Source organism: Grammomys surdaster, unplaced genomic scaffold (genome assembly GCF_004785775.1).
Source record: "Grammomys surdaster isolate TR1022 unplaced genomic scaffold, NIH_TR_1.0 129, whole genome shotgun sequence".
NCBI lineage: Eukaryota > Metazoa > Chordata > Mammalia > Rodentia > Muridae > Grammomys > Grammomys surdaster.
The window spans coordinates 8304820-8327705 of NW_021604587.1; the positions used below are offsets into that span (position 1 = coordinate 8304820).

At 34.5% G+C, this 22886-nt stretch overlaps 1 protein-coding gene across 1 annotated transcript in view; it reads right to left on the minus strand.

Moving 5' to 3' along the window:
- The window catches only part of Macrod2 (mono-ADP ribosylhydrolase 2), a 1849434-nt gene that overhangs the window by 1825717 nt on the left and 831 nt on the right, over window positions 1-22886 (minus strand). The gene's annotated exons all lie outside the window — the stretch shown is intronic.

Sequence of the window (22886 nt, forward strand, 5' to 3'; positions counted from 1 at the left end):
AGGCACTGTAGAATTTCCTACCCAGGTTAGGCACTGTAGAATTTCCTGTGCTCATGAGCAATAGAAACAAAACATAAAAACGGTGAACACCACTACCAAAGGAACTACATTCCCAAAACTAACTCATATTTACATCACCCAATTTTTATTTCAAGTTGATCAACTAATTCATTTACTAAGTACTTGCTAACCATGAAGCACTGGGGTAATGAATGCCAACTTTAAAAGATTCCTCAGGAATCCAAAGCTGAAAATAGTTTTTCATGATTCAGCTTTTCTCTTCCCATCATGTAAGGGCTGCAAGAATTATTTCCACAAATATCAATTCATACCAATTACTAGATATGCTAATCATAGAGGAAAAAAACAGCATATGCCCCCAAAAAGCTTTCAGTGTAATAGAAGAGAAAGCAAACATACAGTTAGGATAAATACTAGAAGTGCTTTGGATAATCCTAGATGTAGACGGCCTGTGGAGAGAGGTGAAGTTGGAGAGGTAATCACAGCAGCAGCTATACTGTGTGCTAGGTAAAGGCCAGAAACATGAAGTGCTCAGGATGACAGTACACCGGGGTCATTCTCCAGACTTCCTAGAAATCATCATGATAAGATGAAGTCAAGGTTATGGGTTTTCAAAGATCTTTCCCTGTCATAAAGGGCCCTAAAATGAGTCTTTTATGAAAGAATTTTAAGGAAGAATTTTAAGTACTTAACTAACCACTAAAAGTATTTTTCTGTAATTAAAATTTTATTTTAGTTATAAAATACAAAACTATTTCATGTATTTTAACATTAGTCATCTCCTTCTTGAACATCATTTTTTTTAATCTATTATTTTTACTGAAATCAAATAATACAAAACAAATTTTTAAAAAATCTTATTCTTTATTTTCCATCCTATGTTATGAGTTTATTTAGGCTCAAATACATTCACTTTATAGAAATATGAGATCTTGAAAATAGTTATGTGTGAATTAGAACATACTTTCGTCATTTATTAAGATATTATAAACATTTCTTAACCTCAACAGAAAAAGAGAGAAAACCCATTTTCTAAGACTAAGCATACCCCATGGTGGCCACTCATTCTTCTGATGTATATTAAGGTTATTTCTAGCTTCCTGCCACTACAGGCAATTTATTAACACACATGTTTGCATAATTCACTGGGGAAGACTAAAGCAAAGCCACACCTTTACATATGTATGTCATCTATTTTTCTGTATTAAGAAGCGCCCAGAAAAGGACCTCAGCACATGAGAATCTTCATTCAAGAAAACCTCTTTCAAGAAAGAACACATTTTAGACAATATAAATATAGTTATGGTTTGAATGTGGAATGTCCCCCATAGGCATATGTAATTGAACAGCTGGTCCCAAATTGGGGACACTGTTTTGAGAAGTTGTGGAATCTTTGGAGCTTAGGACCCAGCTGGCAGATGTAGAGCCATAGGAGCTGGCTATGGGGTTTTAGGCTGGCTCTGTCAGCTGTCAAGGTCCTGCTGCCAAAGACTATGCTCCCTGCTGTGCCAGACTGTACCGTCTGGTTCTCCCTTACCTTAGTTCTGTCAGGCATTTGGTCACAGTTCAAACTAGATCAAAACTTGTTTCTGTAAGTGCTTAAAATAAAAGACCAAAGAATGAAAAGCCAGGACTCAGAATTCATATTAAAGTGATTAATTATAAGTACAAAGTCATAAAAATACTTCTCTTCTGGGGAAAAGCTACCTAACATTATTATAATCATGTACTATAAAAAATTAACATTATTTTAAATAGACCACACAAATCAATTTAGTAGATTCTTTCCATACATTTATATTAATTTCCAAAATTTGAGATCAATTTGTCAAATTTTAGTATAAAATTAATATAAAATCAATCGTTCTCTCTGGGGAAGAGATTTTAAAGAAGTCAGATATAGAATGCACATGTTATAAACCAGAAATATTGGGGGCTAAAAGTTAAAGTAAGAATTGGGGTAGGAAACAGAAAAGAGGGGTTGGGAGTTAGGTTACCAAAACTAAGGATATAAAAGAAAAAAATAACTTAAGGAAACCTATCACTTTGTAAGCTAATTTTAAAATATAACTTCTTTGTAAAAAAATTTTTCCATAGTTAACATGCATGGAAGGAAAACTGGATATTAAATGAAACTCTCAGTGCTTGATGTAGAATACTTGTCTATAAGTTACTGGACAGGAAACGTTAAAGATGCCCCCCTCCCCCACCTCTCCCGAAGCAACAGATTACTGCCATTTCTCATTTGCTCACCAGAACTAGATGGTAAGATCCTATTGCTAAAGATACAACATACCTTGGGTACAGGACATACAGAAATCAATCTTGAACTGACCTGAAAACTTCCTCCCTGCTGGCTAGCTTTCATAATGCTAGAAGGTACTAAACAGGCTGATGGGTGAGAAAATCATCAACAGTATTACCCAGCTGTGAACCCTGCAGGCTACAGCAACAACCTTTCATGCAAGATGTATCCAATGATGCAGTAGTATCATGAAGGTCATTCAAAGAACCAACCATTGTTTTGACTGAACTTGAGGCTTGCTCCAAGGAAGGGATATACTGGTACTATAAACCTGGTCAAAAGTCCATGGCTCAGGAGGTCATATATCATAGTGGGAAACCTACTATTGAATTTATACATTAACATGCTGTTAAGCTGACTTTTAAACATTCATTACTACATCCATACATTAGTGTTACCCTCAATCTTGGTTAAAGAAGCTTCCCTCTGCAAAAGTCAGCAGTAATGCATAAGCTCATAACTGGCCCAAGGGCCAAAAGTAAGTGACTAATGAGTGCTTGGCCTTAAACGGGACATCAATATCAACATACCCAACTCAAGGCTCAGGAAATACCACGGAAGAGAAGAAAAAAAGAAGGTGAAAGACAGGGTTGGAAAGGAATATTGTGAAATGCTATCTCTAGACATGACATAAGTGCTGCAAGTAGGAACTCGGTGCAGCACTGGTTACTTGCACAAGAGTAAGCCAATAACATCAGTCAACATTCCAACAGGCAGCAATAATTGGATTCAGTGAGTTGCAGGAGGAAGAAGAGGACATCATCTCAAAAGGAGGACAAGTTGTGAGTACTTAGGGAGAGTGAGATGGGGGAGGTGGGAATGAATATGATCAAGATACACTGTTAGAGTGAAGACTGTAGGAGCTGAAAGGGTTTGCGGCCCCATGAGGAGAGCAACAATGCTAACCAACCACAGCTCCCAGGATCTAAACCACCAGCCTGGGAGCACTTAGGGAGGGATCCATGGCTCCAGCTGTATATGTAGGGGAGGATGGCCCTGACAGGCATAGGTGGGAGCAAAGATCCTTGACCTCATGAAGGCCGGACACCCCAGTGGGTGGGAATTTGAGGGTGGGGAGGTGGGAATAGGGGGATAGGTAGGGGTACATCTGCAGAGAAGCAGGAGGAGGGGTGATGGGATGGGGGTTCCTGGGTGGGGGGGGATGGGGTAAGGGAATAACATATGAAATGTAAATAAAACATCCAATAAAAAAATAAAATGATACACTGTTACATGTATAAAATTGTCAAAGAAAAAAGAAGTAACAAAAGTCTCTGAAAAATCTGAAGAAAAACAAACAGTAAGATCACATACCACAAACTGTATACTGTGTACTGTATACTGAAGAAAAAATAAAACATCAATTCTTTCAAGTTGTCTATGGGTACAATTAGAGAATTGATCAAAACATAAACAGGAATCATACTTCTTTTGAAAAGTTATTTATTGACAAAAAAATCACAATTAAGGTTAAGCAGCATAAAATTTTAAAATACAAGATGAATACACTACAAAGGTCTAGTGATAAACACACAGACTGTGTGTTTTAAGCTCTGCTGAAAAGATAGCCAGCTGCTATCATTCATGAAGTCAAAGTAGTGCTTCTGAATGTTCAAGCTGATGACTAGAGCCAGCAGAGAGACACAGTCCTAGATCTGAAGTCCAATTGCCTGTCCACACTAGAGGACCTGCATTTTTCTTTAAAGCTCACAAAATTCAGTCATTTTTTAATTTAATTTAATACCTTCTCAGTTCTCAATGTTGACTCCAGGAAGGTCAGTGTTAGACATGCAACAAAACTGCACGTGTCTCCCACCCTTCTTGTCTGTTTGCCTTCAGGAAGTTCACACTCTTGCCCACCCTTTTTTGTCTGTTTATCTTCTTCAAAGCAGACTCTTCTCAAGGAGTCTTCAATGAGTCTTTCTTGATTCAAAATGGACTGGAAAACAAAATCAGATAAAGGGCCTCTTTTCCTATTGCCAAAGCTAGGAAAAAATAAATAAGTAAATAAATAAATAAGAAAATTATACAAAATTCTGTCTTTTAAAAGCTATATTTCTTATTCTCAATAAAAACAAAGAAAAAATAAATTCTTACTAGTATATGCTTTTATATAACATTGGCTAATTTATGTAGACATGCATAGAGGTTGTTATAAGTTCTAACTGCTCTAAGTTTGAAAAGCAACTTTCCCTACAGCCACATGTATTTCTTTTCATCTACAAGCCTAAGAGAATTACCAATGATCAGATATTAAAACTTGGAAAATTATTTGTAGAAAATCTTTACAAAATTCTCTGACACACAGTCAAAAAAAAAAGTTTGCAATGTTTTAATATAAAAGCCATTTCCTAAACTCTGGGAACTTGAATCTCTACTACTCTAGGGAAAAACTGAGAAAGAAAGACCTAAGAAGCTGTAGTTAATTAGCCACTTAATTAAAATGCATAGCTGGGTTAAACATTGTTATGTCTGAGAAGTAAATCAGGATGTCAAATGGTTAAGCAGCCAATTAACACAACCAAAGGAAAGATAATAAAAATTCTTTCTACAAATAAGTTTTAAAGTACATATTCAAAAATTTTAAAAATCCATTAAGAGTCACATTTCTAAGCATTTTCCATTGGTTTTTGAAAGTTATTGATAGCTATTATTATTAAGTCTACATGCTTTGTACCAAAATGCTTCTGATAAATCTAATTACCCATTTGAGTTTGGAATTCAAGAACTCTGATACGATTTCCTTTATTACAGAGAGAGTGTAAGCACTACAAAAATATTAAGGTGCTATTTTTCATAAACTTTGTACCACTCTTGGAAAAGGCCACTGTTCCATTCTAACACTGTGATCCATCTCCCAAAATTACACCAAAGTACCTACCCCTTCCTTAAAAAAATAACTATTCTATCCAGTTAAAGCACAGCCACCAAGTAAAACATACAAGAAGAATACCTGTAAGACTTTCTTTCCATAACTGTCTCAGGCAAGGATCCGCAGGTTCTCTCTCTCATGACATTCTCCACCATTTCTCCAACCATTAGGGATGCATCCTGAATGATGGTGGAGGGTTCAGAAGTTTATAGTAGATGTGGCATATTGAAACCAAGGACTACATCCATCTCTTCACAGAAAGGGTGGAGCCTTTCAGGGGTCCTATGGTACCATCTTCATACCGCCATGATTTTTCTCATTACTATTATCCTAATACTGAGCACTTCCTACATTCAACCCAAAACAACCCACCAGAATATGCCTCGGGATCCTGACTATATAATTCTCCTGGATTTTGTTCATCATTATTTTAACATATATACTCTATTTCCACACACAAAAAAAAAAAAATGCTAGAGACTATACTTTGTGAGCAAACAGTAGGCCACACCTATAAATCCAGCACTCAAGGGGCTGAAGCACAAGGACTGCCACAAGCTCAAGGCCAGCTACATAGTAATCTACAGGAGAGCCTACAGTATAAAACCCTGCCCCAAGAGGGAAAAAATCCTTACTTTTTAGGTATTATTTACATATATAACATGCATAAAGTTCATATGCAAAAGGGAACTACTGGTCATCCTCATAATAATACTCTAGAGAAAAAAGTTAGAGAAATGTGAAAATACCATGTGAGAGTCTCAAAAAGATAGTCTAGTAAAAAGTAATGGAAAACTTACTTCAAAAAGAAGCTACAGGTTTGTAATTATATGCAAGTGTTAACACAGTCTAGATCACCAGTTACTCAAGCATTGTCATCCTGCTTTTTAGCCAACATAATTTTTACTCCCACATTTTAAATAAAAGCTTTCCTTTCAGAACAGAATTATGTTAAGAAAAAGGAAAAATATTCCTCTTGTTTCTCCACTGTTTTTCTCAAAGCAAAAGCCTTTTATTAACATTTCATGTCCTTTTCTTTCTTGTGGTTTTAGGAACTTGAACATAATTTCTGACCACAAGCACCATCTTATCACACTGTTTCCACATCTTGCTTCTTCACAGTATATCCTAGATTCTTTTCTTATGAATACATTATCAACATCATTCACTTATTTTAGTTAGTATTCACGTAAATTCCTTGGCCACTAGAAATTTTTCCTTACTTATCTGTTTCTGTCTCTTCAAAGGACTGAAGTAGTTGAGTTCTATGTCCCAAGTCACTTTTATCTAATTCACTTTTATCTCATTCACTTTTTTCTACATTGATAATTCAATTTCCAGTCCTTCCTTTGAAAATTTTACCAGTCAGATTTTTAGTTTCTGGGAATCTCTGCATATTGCATCTTTCAAAAACAAAAAACAACAAACAAACAAACAAACAAACAAACAAGAAAAAAAAACCCTGATTGTCTGGGCAGTGGTAGTACACATCTTTAATTCCACTTGGGAGGCAGAAGCAGGTAGATCTCTGTGAGTTTGAAGCCAGCCTGGTCTACAGAGAGAGAGTTCCAGGACAGCCAAGGCTATACAGAGAAACCCTGTCTTGAAAAACCAAAACCAAACCAAAAATACAACTATTTTATCCTAACAATATTGGGGAAAACAACATTAAGTTCTATGTATTGTTCCAATTTCCTAGGAATCTATTTTTTTTTCCTAGTTAACATTCTATTTTGTATTGTTGGCTTTCTGGTATAAGTTTTTCCTCTTAATTTTATATTTTAGATTATTGGTTTTCTAGTGACCCATATTAACCAAAACTATTAAGGTTCCAGAACTATGTAACTAGATTTCTCCCATAGATCTACAGCACTGTCATTCTCCAAAGACTTACAGGTTTGAGTTACGACTCAGCCCACTCATGAACAATCTCAACATGTGACAGAAGCCTCCAGATTTGTCATCTGAACAACTGAAGCTACAACCTTACTCTACAGATATTCCTGTTAACACTCTGTACAAAGGAGGATGGCAGAGGCTCCAGTACACTTTTAAAATCTGCTAATCTGATGAAAACCTCAGTTGACTTTAATTCTTTGAGTCTAATTAAAAACAAAAATAGAGTTTTGTTTTGGTAACTGTTATTTTTTTGCTGATTTTGTTTGATTATTTTTATTTCTATTTTTCATTCCTTTTTATGTATTTTCTCTTTTTAAAATTCTTTTTATTTTTAGGATGTTAGTTCAAAGCCTAGTGCATGGCAGACAACCACCTACTTCCATGTTAATCCCAACACCTCACCTCAGGTTTAGTTTATTTGTGGGTATAGAATATTTTAATACTTGAGAGTACAAACATGCCTGGGGACATGTGTACATGTTACGAGTAGAAACCCTGGACTCTAGTAACCACAACAGAAGTTTCCTCAAAACCTTTTCACTTTTAGTCCTGGATTTCTCTGTTCCTCTCATTCACACTTATTCGCATCATCAAGAGATTTTCTCAAAAGATCTGACACTAATGGCATCTTTTACAACTCAGTGCTGTTCTTGTTACTCAGTGCCTCTGCCTTGTTTGATTCATTGTTACCTATGTAGCTCAGAAAGCCTTGAGCTAACTACCCATCTTTCTGCCTAAGCCCTCCAAGTGTCACAATTATAACTGTGTGCCATCATGTCTTTCTTTTGCCTTCAAACATGTTTAGTTCTTTCACACAAGACATGGAGAGACTGGATGGACAAATCATTAGTTTTCTTTGACCACAAATCTCAGATTTTCAGTAAGTACCTTCTGGAAGTCTGTACACAGGAATTCTTTGCATTTCACACACTACACAGCACAGTTTTCTTTCTCTCCAACCCACTCCCATTCACTGATGTAGAAGCTGTACTAAAGCATCTGTAAATTCATTCATCATTTTTCTTCCATGCTTACCATTTCATTAAAAGCACTTTCTCTTACATGACTAAACCTTAAAAGTGCGCAGGCTTGAGATTTTTGCTTTTTCCAGTACTGTTAATTATTAAATAATTCATCTTTTGGTCAATAGCTCTTTATTCTGATTCATTTCATTTTGCTTAACATTTCTAAATAATACACTTATTTATGTGTATCTGGTATTGTAGTTCACAGTCCTTTTGAAGAAGTATAGCTTTATCGTCACAGTTGATGGAGTTTTGCTATACACAAAACTCTAGGATTATCTTGAAATTTACTGAAATTTTCCCAGCATATCAAAAAAGCAAATGCTACTCAGATTTATTTTTAGTCAGGTCTTTTTCACTTTTCTTGGAAACTTGATTTTTATTTGTTGGTAGCCCTTGAAATTAAAAGTTTTATTTTACCAGAAGTTTTCTTCAGTGAGCCTTATTTGAAGGATTCTTTCACATCAGCAAAGTTTCATAAAATAATAAAATTTTACTCACTGCTACTTTGGTTACATATACTCTATTTACTCCTAGAATTCCTGTTTCTCACCTAATAACTCAACATTAGCTACTCTATTTAAACTTTGCTCGTATAATGCTTAACTATTTTTACTATTTTCTACAAGAAAATTCAATTTGACTGTCAATGTCACTTTTTACTATCTCCTTTTGTTACAGGCAGAACCCAAGGCCCTAGTTCATGAGTGGTAAGCAATCTTCAAATGAGTTTCATCTCCAGCCTTCCTCTATTAAAAACAATAAAGTATTATAAAGCAGAATAAATATACAAAGCAGTATGAGGTTTTACTTAATAAGCAACTATGAATTCACCACTATACGTAAGAAAAATTTTAATCTGGAAAAAAGAAAAATGCCTTCCTTTTCCTCCTGAAGAAACCAAAATTTGATGTTTATCATGATGTTGGGTTTACGTGGTTTTATATATGTAATACATAGAAAACTGTATTGCTTTGCATTTTTATGCTTCACACATAACTGAGTTTTTCATTTATTTTAATCTGTTGTTGTTGTTGTTGTTGTTGTTGTTGTTGTTATACTGCCAAGAGATACAACCCAGTTTTGCCTTGCCAGGCAAGAACACTATCCTGAATGGTATTTCCAGCTCCAACTAACATGTTTTTTTTAAGACAGAGTCTTCAAATAACAACTCAAAATCCATCAATAAAGTCACAACAGTGGCTGAGGATTTCAAACCAAAAAAGCAAAGAAGGAGTGGTGGGGACTAAAAAGATAAAGTGGCAAAATGAGAGGCCACAATCCTAGGTCTACAGATAGGAAGAATATGTTCTGTTTTGTCAAGGTCTGTCTAAAGAATTCAAAAAAAACAATGCTAAGGTATGTGAGGTATAGATAGGAAAATAGACAATGGTTTTATCACCAAGTAAATCCTTAAAAAAAAAAGATAGACTGTGCATCCAGAAAAGTCAAGTTTACAATATTTTACAAGCAAGTCTGTCAAGAAAAATAATACCATTTCTTAGTTCCACTTACCCACTGTGCCAATCAACGTTGCAAAGAACTACCTAGTTTAATGTATTTAATCATTTAGTGAACAGAATAAAACAGAATGCTGGTCTGTACTAAGGTGCCTTTGAATAGACTCCCAAATGTTTTGATCACCAAGAGGTACTGCTCTGTTATACCAACAGTGGTCAGAAAGGGAACATCACTAAATATAAGGTTAGATTAGCCTAGAATAATAATCTCAGTCTATTCAGGAACCTTCAACAACTTGTCAATCATCTACCATAAAGAAATTGCTTTTACTAAACCTGACTAATTTTCATCTGGAACCCCTCAGAATATTTATTTCCAATGAAAAATGCACACTTGCAGGAGTCAATTCCATGTGAGATAAGTTAATTTTCTAAAATTGTTATTTTGTTGTTTTAAAATCAGATGCATAACTTCAAATAAATGTTCCAAAATGTTGCCTTGAGCCCTTAAAAATACCTTATGCATCTCACTACCACATATTATCATTTTCCAAAATAGACACTATGATGTGCTAAAATGTAGTCTAATAACTTTAATAAACAGTATTTTTATTAGAGGAGAAAATTCCAAAACATAAAATATAAAATCTGAGCCACCAGGTGTTGTGCCACATGCCTTTAATTTCAATAGTCAGGAGGCAGAGGCAGTTGCATCTCCATGAGTTCAAGATCAGTCTGTCTATACCATAAGTTCCAGGCTGGTCAGAGCTACCTAACAGAAACACACACACGCGCACGCACACGCGCACACGCGCGCGCGCACACACACACACACACACACTTACTTTTAAATTTTGATTGAAATGTATTATATATTTCCAATTCAAAGGCTTATTTTAAAGCACATGAACACTTCTGATGGTGGCAGATGCTACAACACAATCAGGGCAATTGTTGTTGCTACTGGAATTGCAGGACAGTTTTCCTTGTTTTGTGATAATTTAGTCATTATTTCTGGTGCCATAATAACTCAACTGCAAATTCTCAGTTTTCAGACAACAATTTATTTAATCATCATTTGTAAAAAGAATATTAAACCTAGTAACTTGATGAAAACAATATGAAAATATCAAGAATCCCAACATTAAATCTTGCAGAACATATGTATAAATGGTTTAGAAAAAACTCTTCAGCTAAAAATGGAGTACATTTTTAAGTAGCATTGTATCACCAACTCTTGCAACTCCACAGAACAATATTCTGTGAGAAAATATACATGTCAACAACTAGGTGGAAAAAATCATTCGTATACATACACTGGACTCTGGATGCCAAGTCACCTTCGGAATGAGTACCTTAACCAATTTATTTCAGTTGTTGCCAAGTATGTTCAAGTATGTTCAAAATATGATAAAACAAATACCTCAGTAAATCCAAAAGTGTTCTGAATATATTCAAAGAGGAAGTTCTGGTTTTCATATTTATTAGAACTGATAATTTTTGAAAAATGTACAATAATTTAATTAGCAATGCTAATTTTCCTTCTTTACTGGAATACAAAGCAATAGTGCATTCTGCTGCTGTTTTCAACAGAATATGATTAAAAAGCCATGTGAGTGGTGATGTTATATAATTGCTATTTACTAAATAGTTTTCTGGTTTGCTCTCTTCTTGAACATGCGACTACACTATAAGTTTCAGATTCCTACTAATTAAATACGACTATATGACTTGATATTTGATCCAAGATGTGAATGAAGCTCACATGCACCAGTGGCAGGTCCACACCTCTAAATGACATCAGTATGTTCCCAAAAACACATCATCATTAAAACTTGGGAGCTGAAAAATGAAGAGAAACAACTACATTTTTACTTCAAATGGCACAGAGAAACATTTGACCAAATCCAATCATCTTTCACATGATAAACACACTCAATAAACTAGGAGTAAAATGAAAACTTCCTAAACATAACAGAAATGTTCAAAATTTCAGAAAATTAACATAATAGAAACATAAAAATCCAAATAACATCACATCTGATAGTGAAAAAATAAAACCATTTTCTGTAAAATTAGAATATAATGGTGGCCACTTTCATTACTTCTCATTAACATAGAACTGAAAGTTGTAGACCGAATAAATATAGCAGATCATGAAATGAAAGACATCCAAAGAAGAAAAAAAGAAAACTTCTGTTCTCAGTGATTATATATAGAGAGATTTAAAACATAATCATTAGCTTGAATTGAGAACAGTTATAGAATACAAATTATATACCAATATTAGTTACATTTATTAAAATAATAACTATAAGAAACTTATTAAAACAATTTCATTTATAATGACCTTTAAAAGAATGCAGCTAGTTAACCAAGGGGGTAAAAGATTCTACACAGAATACTAAAATAATTTATTTTAAAAATTAAAAACAATGTAAGTAAGCAGAAAGACATCCTGAAAGACAAAATATGGCAAAGATAATATTACTACCCAAAGTGATATATATCTTCAGCCCAATCTCTATCAATATCCTGAAGATATTTTTATGAAGAGAAACAATCCTCAAAACTCACACAGAATTTCAATAAATATCAAATACACCTAATCATGACCAAAATAGGAAGAAAACAAAGGACTCACACCTCATGATTTCAAAACTTACTACAAAGCTACACTAATCAAAGAAGTGTGATTTTGGCATTAGTACAAATTTATAGATCAGTGGGGCATTTTAAAGCTCATTTTTCTAAAAAGGTGCCATGATTTAGCCAAAAGAAAAGGATACTATAAAACTAGAGATCTACATGCAGAATGAAATTGGACTGTATACCATACATAAAAATTAATTCAAAGTTCATCAAAACCTAAATGTAAGACAAAAACCCATAAAACCTGGGAGGGGGAGACATTTTCATGATACTTCTAAGATATGACACTAAAATCAAAATTCTGAAACACATGCAACATAGATGAATCTATAGTGAAATGAATCATAAATGTAACAGGCCAGACATAGGCAAATACTGTATAATTCTACTCACATCAGATATCCAGAACTAACAAAATCAGAAACAGAATATAGACAGAAAATAGCAGTAGCTGGGTGAGAAGGACAAACTAGTAGTTTTGTTTCCCAAGACACATTTTCTATTCAGAAAGGTGAAAAGTTTCTGTAAATGGATACTAGGGATGGCCACATACACTGTAAATTCACATAATGCCATTAAATGCTACACTCAAACAGACTTCAATGGGAATCTTGCACTATGCCACCAGCACTTGCATTTTCTACTTTGGATGTCTTTCATTTCATGATCTGCTATATTTATTCGGTTGCATAGTGTTGAAAAATATTAAAATGTTAAATTTTGAATTATATATTATCATAATAAAAAATTAAATAGTTTAAATCTTACAAGAGTGGATTGGAAAGATGGCAACCTCCCCCATCCCTGAATGCACACACTTAACACTCAGACACACGGACACACACACTCACACTAGCATACACAATTAATCCAAGAATGAATGGATGTATTAGAAAACTGAAGGATATAAATATAAATAAGAAATGGGTGTTTATCAGACACAGGAAAAATACGGAAGAAGAGACATATCTCTAAGAAAAAGGGAGAAATGGGTTACTTTCATGAAGCAGAAAGTGTACAGAGTTCTTATAGCCTATAAATCATTAGATGTGTGATCACAAAATTATCCTCATCACACTCAAGTTTCTTTGTGTACTTCTCAGTCTAGAAACCTTCCATGTTTTGTGCATGCTTGCACTGGGCCACCTCTTAAACTGCACTCGTTATTTATACTGTTATCAATAATCCAAAGCCTTGTAAATCAGACACTTAAGGATGAAAATAAGCTGCACTTCAGTTCTTGTTTTGAGTACTTACAGGAAAAAAAATTCAGCAATTAAATATTCCACAGAAGAAGATAGTCATGAGATTCAGATTCAAAGATTTAAAATAAATAAATCGGGCATGGAGCACAGGTTATGAAGATTCACAAAGGAAGACTACTGGAACTGGAAGTGTGTTCTCCTTATACAAAACTCTATACATTGGTACCACCAACCTGTACCAATCTCTGGGCATCTGTTTGTAAAGAGCAACTAATATTTAAGTAAAACTCACATTTACTGTAAAATTCATTTAATTAGTAAAATACAAATAATATAATGAGATATATATACATACATATATATATGAACTTTTCATCCTAAAATCATAATTCTAACTTATCTTTAAAGTATTTTTTAAAATAAGATTTAAGATTATTGACTTGGTTTCTACATTTTAACATGCTTAACATGAGAACAATTTATTTACTACTTGGTGAACTATATCTGCATACACACTAAATGTTATTTATATGTTGTTAAAATCACCTAGAAAAATATTTAAAATAAAGCTGAAAGACACAGAAACACACCATGATTTATGAATTCCTAAATAACTTTATATTCTTTATATTTTCCATTTCACACGTCAAATAATCATACCTGACAAATGTTTGATTCAGTGAGTGCTTAAGTCACCACAAGAATATTATTGCACAGAAATCTCGCTGTTTTCAAATACAACTACCATTTATTTTCAAAATATTTTAGAAGCTATTTAAGGTGAGTCAAGAATTAAATTCTGTCTGTAGTCATAGCTGGCTTTGAAGCAAATTAACTCTGCAAAGGACTTTAAAAGCATGTTGTAGTAAAATAACTTCCTACAATTGAATATGAAGAATCAATAATGCCAAAATAAGTACATCTGGAATGGAAATATGTTAAAAGTGTTATTATTGAAGATCTTAAAAATCCATGTAAGGGGCTCAACTGCATATATTTTCCCTCAACTTAAGCTCTGTTACCATTTAGATTTACAGAAGCTGAAGTCATAACAATATTAAATACTACAAAATAATATATAATGCACCTAACCTATGAATTTGTATCCTTGTATCAATTATTTAAATATGTATATAAAAGTTAAGAAACATCTTTATAATAGAAATTTATCATTGTTATACAACATTTGAAACTTACTTGAAAAAACTTTGTATTACAAAGATGCAAAATATTCACCATCATTTCAAATAATCTGGTTGATTTCAATAAAATATAATCTTAGGAGTGGGAGGGGAGTAGGGTATGGTAGTGTGCATGACAAAAATTAGATTGACCTTTAAAAGAAAATTTAGGGTGGGCAAAACAGCTAGAGAGCAAAGTTGGAAAACTGTGAGGGTCCAACAGATTTTAGAGCTTGTTAAATCTATGAAAGATTATAACTAAAAGGAAAAAGATGAGGGGCCAAGGATGAAAGAAAGAAGAAAAGACATGGGAATAAGGAGGGTAATGTGAAACTTTCCAAACGTGAGTAGAGAAATACTTTGTCGAGGGAGGACTCTTTCAACTTTAAGACTTTAAAGATGACAATAACGATCCAAGTAAGATGGTCAGTGTTGTATCCCACTCCTGGGCCCCAGTACTAAAGCACAACACACGCAAGAAACACAAAGGAAGAAGGCTAACTGTAAAGATCTAGAGAACCAAAAAAGCAAAGGCTTGAAGAATAAAGCTTGTTAGGACTCAGAACTGGTTTTCTTTTGTTTAATACATATATTATACTTAATATATATTACCCTTACCATATGTATAGATATACACCTATATACCTATATACCTATAATGTTTGTTTTTAGAGACATTTCACTGTGTAGCCCTGGTTGGCCTACAACTCATTTTGCCAATCAGGTTGGCCTTGAATTCATAGGTACTACCTGCCTCTGCCTGTCCCTCCTAATAGCCTGGATTAAATCATCCTGTTTTAAAACCATTTTCCCAACTACTTGGTCATCTTCAGCTATATTCAACATTTAATAACATAATGTAGTTGATACTATAAAAGTCTGAAGCAGTATTTCATTTTAACCTTTTTGTATGTGGGTGGGTGCACATGCATGTGTAGTGTTCATGCATGTTTGCTTGTATGTAGGTGCATGTGTTTAGATGTATATACACATATGCATGTAGAGGCTCAATACTGACATTGGGAGCCTTCCTCAATTCCTCTCCACTTTATTTACTGAAACAAGGGCTCTCAACTGAATCCAGAACTTGCTGATCAGCTAATCTAGTCAGTTTGCCCTAGGGATCCCCTGTACCTGCCTCCCAAACGCTGGGATTACAGCCAGCCACCATAGCTTTTGGGTGGCTTCTGGAGGTCCAAATTCTGCATCCTCAAACATGGTATATATAGCAAGAACTTTATCCACTGGCCATCTCTACCACCATTCCAGCCCCAACTTCTATTTTTATAGGTATTTAGTTAAAAACAAAATTCATTCTTCCTCCTCTTGCTTAGGGTTCCTTGAGCCCTTAGGAGAGGAATTTGATGGACATATCTCATTGTTTTGTGGCTAAGTATTCCAAGGTCTCTCACTCTCTGCATAATATTTGGCTGTGGGTCTCTGTATTTATTCCCATCTGTTGCAGGATGAAGCTTCTCTGTTGATGGCCAAGCAAGGGACTGCTCATGAGTATAAGAGAATACCATTAGAAATCATTTTATTGCTACATTTGGTTTTTGGTTTTGTTTGTTTTATAGAACAGAAAGTGTAAGATACAGAGGGATGAAGGACACCAAGAAAAACCCTCTAAATCAATGTGACCTAAGCACATTATGAACTCAGAGACAAAGGCAGCATGCACAGGGCCTGCACAAGTTAGTAGCAGGTCCTTTGTGAACATATTATGGCTTCCAGTTTAGTGTTTTAATATGGCTTCTGGGTGTGCAAAGGAGTGGGTCTCTGATTCTTGTACTTCTCTTAGAGTCATTCCTTCTACTTGTGTTTGTTTGTTTGTTTGTTTTGTCCAATTCCAATCTGTTAGTTTTTGTTTTACTTTATTAGATCTTATTTTACTACCATCCCTTTGAAGTCTGTTTTCTAATGAGAGACAGAGACTGAATCCACATAAGAGGGGAAGTAGGAAGGAACTGGGGAAAGTAGAGGAAAAGGAGATTGTAATCAGGATAAACTATGTGAGGGGAAAATCTATTATCAATAAAAGGGGGAAAAAGAAAAAGAAAAGCAAAACAAAATAAATTATTGCATGTCATACAAAATAAAACTCTTACCCTCATCCTTCTCCATATACTGTTTTGTTGAATAGCACTTATATTCTAATTTCCTCAGTCTTTATAATTAATAAACATACTAATAACCAAAAGTAGTTATTATAAACCTACTAAAATAATAGAATTGTGTTATATATTAATATTACAAAATGATTAAAATACACTTAAAAACAAAAGTATAAATTCTGGAGATGGGATCTTTGCAGGAGTTGGAGTGGGTTTGTGGGAAGAGAATATAAACCTAAATACATTACACATTCATGTATAAAATTACCAAAAATATATATTTAAAAATAAAATAAGAGCTCATATACAAATGAAAAAGATAAGGTTTTGTTGATTTCTAAACATGACTTTCCAGCTTGGTACACAAGCCATTCACTGACCAGGATTTTAAATCCCACTCAAACTAGATTTCAATTTAGAGAGGAAAAACTCAGCAGTTAGGGCTTAATTTTTTTCCCTCTCTCTTTTTCTTTAAAAAGAAAAAAATATGGAAGAAAAGCATCACATCATTATCTAGACATGCCTCTAACTTAAAACTCTCCTGCTTCAGCCTCCCATGTAGCTGGAACAAGCATACCACCTGTTATGTCATCACTTTTCACAGAAATAACTTTTTTGGGTTTTTGTTGTTGTTGTTGTTGTTGTTGTTTGGTTTTTCAAGACAGGGTTTCTCTGTATAGCCCTGGCTGTCCTGGAACTCACTCTGTAGACCAGGATGGCCTCAAACTTAGAAATCCGCCTGCCTCTGCCTCCCAAGTGCTGGGATTAAAGGCTTGCGCCACCACCGCCCGGCTCAGAAATAACTTTTAAGAGTAGAAATTAGTTCAAATGGAAGGAGAATCAATAATACTGAACTTTTCCTCAATCATACAAATTTTAATATGGAAGAAACTAAAGACTATAAATGTGTCTCTATAATCAAACTGTACATGCCAAAACATTTCCATTTACCTCAAAAAATGGTTTAGTAATTCAGACTTACAAACTGTACACCTCAGAATTTTAGAGTAAGGTGTCTGCTAAATGACCTATATATCAGATTTTAATGTAAGCATATATAAGATACAAAATGTGAAGTTTTCTTCTAACCAAGCCATTTTCAAAGAATATTTATGATATTTGAATAACATAATTATAAAGATTTGTTATTCTTTTTCTCAATTGCTCTTCAAACATTCAAAATAATGACTCATGGACTCTAGGTGTAGCTCAGTTGGTAGAGTTTCCTGGCATTATAGAAGCCCTCTGTCATCTCCAGCACCACATATACTATGTGTGGTATACCTACAATTACAGCACTTAGGAGGTGAAGGCAAGAGAATCAGAAATTCAAGGCCATCATTGGCTATAGAGTAAATTCAAGGTCCTCTTAGGATACATGATAATAAAGCATAGAACAATAAAATCCAGTTAAAACTATTTTTCAACCACTAATGAAATAAATGACCTAAGCAGCAATTATCAACGGCTGCTATCAGTACTTTACAGGTACGTCACAGCACATGTGAGCCCAGTGACCAATATTGTCACCAAAGAAAGAGAGGTCAGATACTATCTATTCTGTGATCTCATGTATGAAAAGGCAGAATGATATAAAAATATTTTTTCAAAAAAGCTTAAATCTATATCTGAATAATCCATTAGGGAAGCATTTCTCAATCTGTAGGTCTCCACTGCTTTTGAAGTCAAATGATCCTTTCACAGGAGTTGCCTAAGAGCAGCTGCATGTAAGAAAGATATTTATTTACATTATGATTCACAACAGTAGCAACATTATAGTTACAAAGTATCAACAAAAGTAATTTTATGCTTGGAGTCACCACACATGAGGTGTATTGAAGGACTGCAGCATTATGAAGGTTGAGAAGCACTGCTCTAGAGTTTAACTACAACTACAAGAAACATACAGAGAGGAACAAGTACTAGGAAATTGTTGTGATTCAGCTGCATGGGATGAAGAAGAGAACTCACAGTATACAAAAGAAAAAATCTCCAGTGTATTCTAAAATATATTATAATCAGGAAGAAAAGGACAGAAATAGACCTAAATACAGATTAAAATTAACTAAGATTAAATACAGTATATTGACTTTTTACGGTCTTTTTAATTTTTTTGTTAAATTTTACTTAATTTTATTTATGTGTCTATGTGATAGACAGAGGTTTGAATGTGTGTATATGTGTTGGCATGTGCAGGTTCCTTCAGAGGCCAGAAAAGGCCATCAGGTCCAGTGCAGCTAGAATTACAGAAGGTTTGAGGAACTCTAGTTCTCTGGGGAAAAAAAAAAAGCACTCTTACTTTGCTGAACGGTCCTGTCAATATCTTTTGATTGAATATTTACTCAGGTAAACCAGCAATACAAAACTCCAAGTCCTTTATAAGTCAATGGTTATGGTAGTAAAATGGAAATGAATCCCAATTAGATCATATGCTTAAAGACTTGCTTTCCAGGTAGTGGAACTGTTTATCAAGGATTAGAAGGTGTGGCCTTTCTGGAAAAGGTACATCACTGAGGATGGGCTTTGAGACTACACTGAGTTAGCACTCTCTAATGCATGTTCTCTCCTTCCCCTCCTTCCCCCTCTCTCTCCCTTTTTCCTTTTCTCCTTCCCTCCCTCTCCTTCTGGCCTCCACAGGTACCTGTGCAGGGGGGTTCGCACACATGCACGTGCACACACACACACACAGACACACACACACAGAAACACACCCTTCCCCTCCCATCTTCCTCTGCTTCGTGCTTATGGATCAGATACAGGCTCTCAGCTACTGCTCCAGCACCATGCCTGCGTGCTTGCTGCCATGCTTCCTACCATGATGATCATGGACTCTAAATCTTGCTCACACTGCTTTGTCATAGCAACAGAAAAGTAACTAAGATGATGGGAAAATGAACATATTAATTGGATATTTGTATTTATGAATTGCTAATTTTCTATGATAATATCTTTTAAAGATATATATAAGCATATTTATATACACTATAGATAAAACTATATAATATATATAAATTGTTGCAAAATAGCCTGAGAAGCTTTCCATATATATTCATATATATCTATACCTCTCAGCAATAAAGATTTTTCTAAAGTATTTTACTAGTATATATTAATTATACATATTTTTATTTTAAAGTAGTGTTTTTATTAAATCTCTGAGACTGTCTTACAATGCACTTGAATCATGTTGATTCCTCAGCTCCGCCCTGATTCACATCCCTGCTTACCCAATTCTGGTTTTCCTCTCTCTTTTTAAAAACCATCCAGTCCAGTTCGTACTAGCCAACTATTAGTGGGTATGGGACTTGCCTTGGAGTGTGGTCAATACCCTAGGAGTGATACCATTGAAGAAAACTATTTTTCTCAGCAGCTATCAAAAGCCAATAATACCTTAGCTAGGGATAGGAATTCATGCTCACTTCCATGCTGGAATTGTATCTGGCTTGAGCTTGCTCAGTTCAATCACTGAGTTCATATGTGCAGCTGCCCACTATGTCTATTCATACACAATAAATTTTACTATGACATTCCATGCATGAACATAATGATCATATTCACCAGTTCTTTTAAAGCAGTAAGATAGTAAAACTGACTAATATTCTACTATGACTTAGTACTAAACAGATGACAAGAACCAAGTATGTAAGAAGAATGTTTAAAATGTGTACAGTGTAAAAAATTACCAAACATCACTTATATAACAAAACTATTACATTTCAAGGATGAGGCCAAACACCAGTTTCCAGGTCACAAAAGACAACAGCAAATAACATTTCAGATGTCACATGCAAATGATAAAGCACAGCTTAATAAAAATACAATTCAGGTCATATCACCTAACTCCCCACGGAATGCCTTCAGGTTCAAAATAGCTTAACAGAAAAATTGATGCATAAAATAACTGTGAATCACTTATAAATTATAAGTTCATATTTGGCACACAGAATTAAATACACAGTGTCATGTAAGGGAAAGACATATACATTCAATGTATATTTTCTAATTTGGCAGACATATTTTAGAATTTTGTATTTTCCTGAATACACCAAACTACTTAATTCTGACAAAATTCTACCACGCACAGTTACTTGTTGGCTGAATCTTTAAACAGAAGTAGCCAGGGCCAGTGGGACAGCTCAGCAGATAAAGATGCTTGCCACCAGGGCTGACATCCTGAACTATATTCTCAGAACATACATAGTGGAAATGGGGATCTGACTCCTGCAAGATGTTCTCTGACCTATATATGTGAGCTATGATACTAATATACTAATGTAACTCACCCACACAAACACACACATACACCTACACATATAAATAGATAGATAAATGCATACATATGTGCATAACTGCATAAATAAATACATAAAAAATAAATGAAATAAAGAGACTAGAAGCAGCCAACAAGAAAACCAAGTTCCTAAATAGAAGAAAGTGGTTCTAGCATGCACAGCAGTCGGAGTATCAGCTACTGATCTCTGAAATATTCCAGTAGCAACAAGAATCTATCCCAAGAGAGCAAATTTGCTAACATGAACATCATGTACCATATCCTTAGATAACTGACCAGCTATAACAGTGACCATGAAGGTAATCTGATGAATGAAAAGAGAAAGACCAAAGGGATGTTTGCTAGGCATGGAGCTAAGTATTCGATTTCAGTTGCTGATAATTAAAAGAAAAAAAAAGAGAGAGAGAAATAACTGAGCCCCAATCAAGGAGAAGCAGAAATGCTCTTCTCTCAATTTTTGGCCTATGCTCTTGCATTACACAATACTAGCTTTTCTTTCAATGTCTTAATGAGACAGCTGCTAAAACAACTTGCCTTTACTGAAAATAATAAGCAGGAGGTCAGATGCGAATATGCTAGTCATCTGGCTCTAGGATACCACTAACCCTTGAGGTGAAGTCACTCCCCTACCTACCCACTAAAAAGATCTTTTCACTTTCAGCCTAACAAGCTTTGCCTTTGTTGTTGCTACAGTTATTTGATTTTTAAGTAGGGTGAGGCTAGCCATCCTAGGCTGGCCTTGAAGTCACTATGCACCCAAGCTGTCAAACTGGTAGCAATGCTCCTGCCTCAGCTGCACACGTCACCATGCCTGTTCCACCTTTCAGAAAAGTGTCTAAAATGAAACCCTAACTATGTTCTTTTTACAAACACCTAAGCTTAAGTCAGCTGATTTCTCCACAGATTTTGTTCCACACTTGGTTTTCATTTTCTGATCTGTATCCTATATGCTGTTACCAGTCTAAGGGCACAATCTGTAAAATGAATTGTTCAAGTTCACTTCCTTAAGTAAATTCCCTTGCTCTGAAGTGTGTATCTAAATTTTGCATCAAGATTAATACCAATGACTATTAATTCTGAGATAAATATATCAAACATCTATAAAATGTATGATTTTCTGCTTAGAAACATTTAATAATTTTTATTAAAATATAATTTTTAATATAATATTTCCTACCTTCCCTTTCCCTTCCTCCAGTCCCTTCCACCTCCCTGCCAAGTTAATGGCCTCAATTTCTTTGAAGACATACGTACGTGTGTGTGTGTGTGTGTGTGTGTGTGTGTGTGTATTAAAAAAATTATTTTGGGCTGACCACTTGATATTGAATAATCAATTTTCATGTACCCTTTTAATGCTTAAAAATCCATTTATACTCTAATATAATCCAGACTTTCATCAAATCAAAAAGACTAAGTAAATTTTGTCAAATATTTTTACATATAGACATAATACAATACCATATAAAACATAATTCTCTAAATTATCTGAAATGTTATTGGTTTTCTGTATTGCAATATACTCTCTAAGCCTTATTCAATCCTTAAAATAACCTAAAGAATATCCAATACAAGCTCAAAATGCCACACGACCAATGAGTAAACGTCTATAGCATTTTCTCTTAAGATCTGCTGCAGAATAGATTTTAAAGAATAAAAGGGTACCTGTAAAAAGGCATGTACTATAAATGTGCTATATTTCAGAATATGACCAACGTTACTATACATTCCTAAGTTTAAGAAGTATGTGATAGGCAACTAAAAGCAAGCAAACAATAATTTCAAAAATACCTCATTCATGAATTTAGTTATTCATTTCTGTCAACCACTGTCTTACAAGAACCATCAATATATGGGAGCAGCA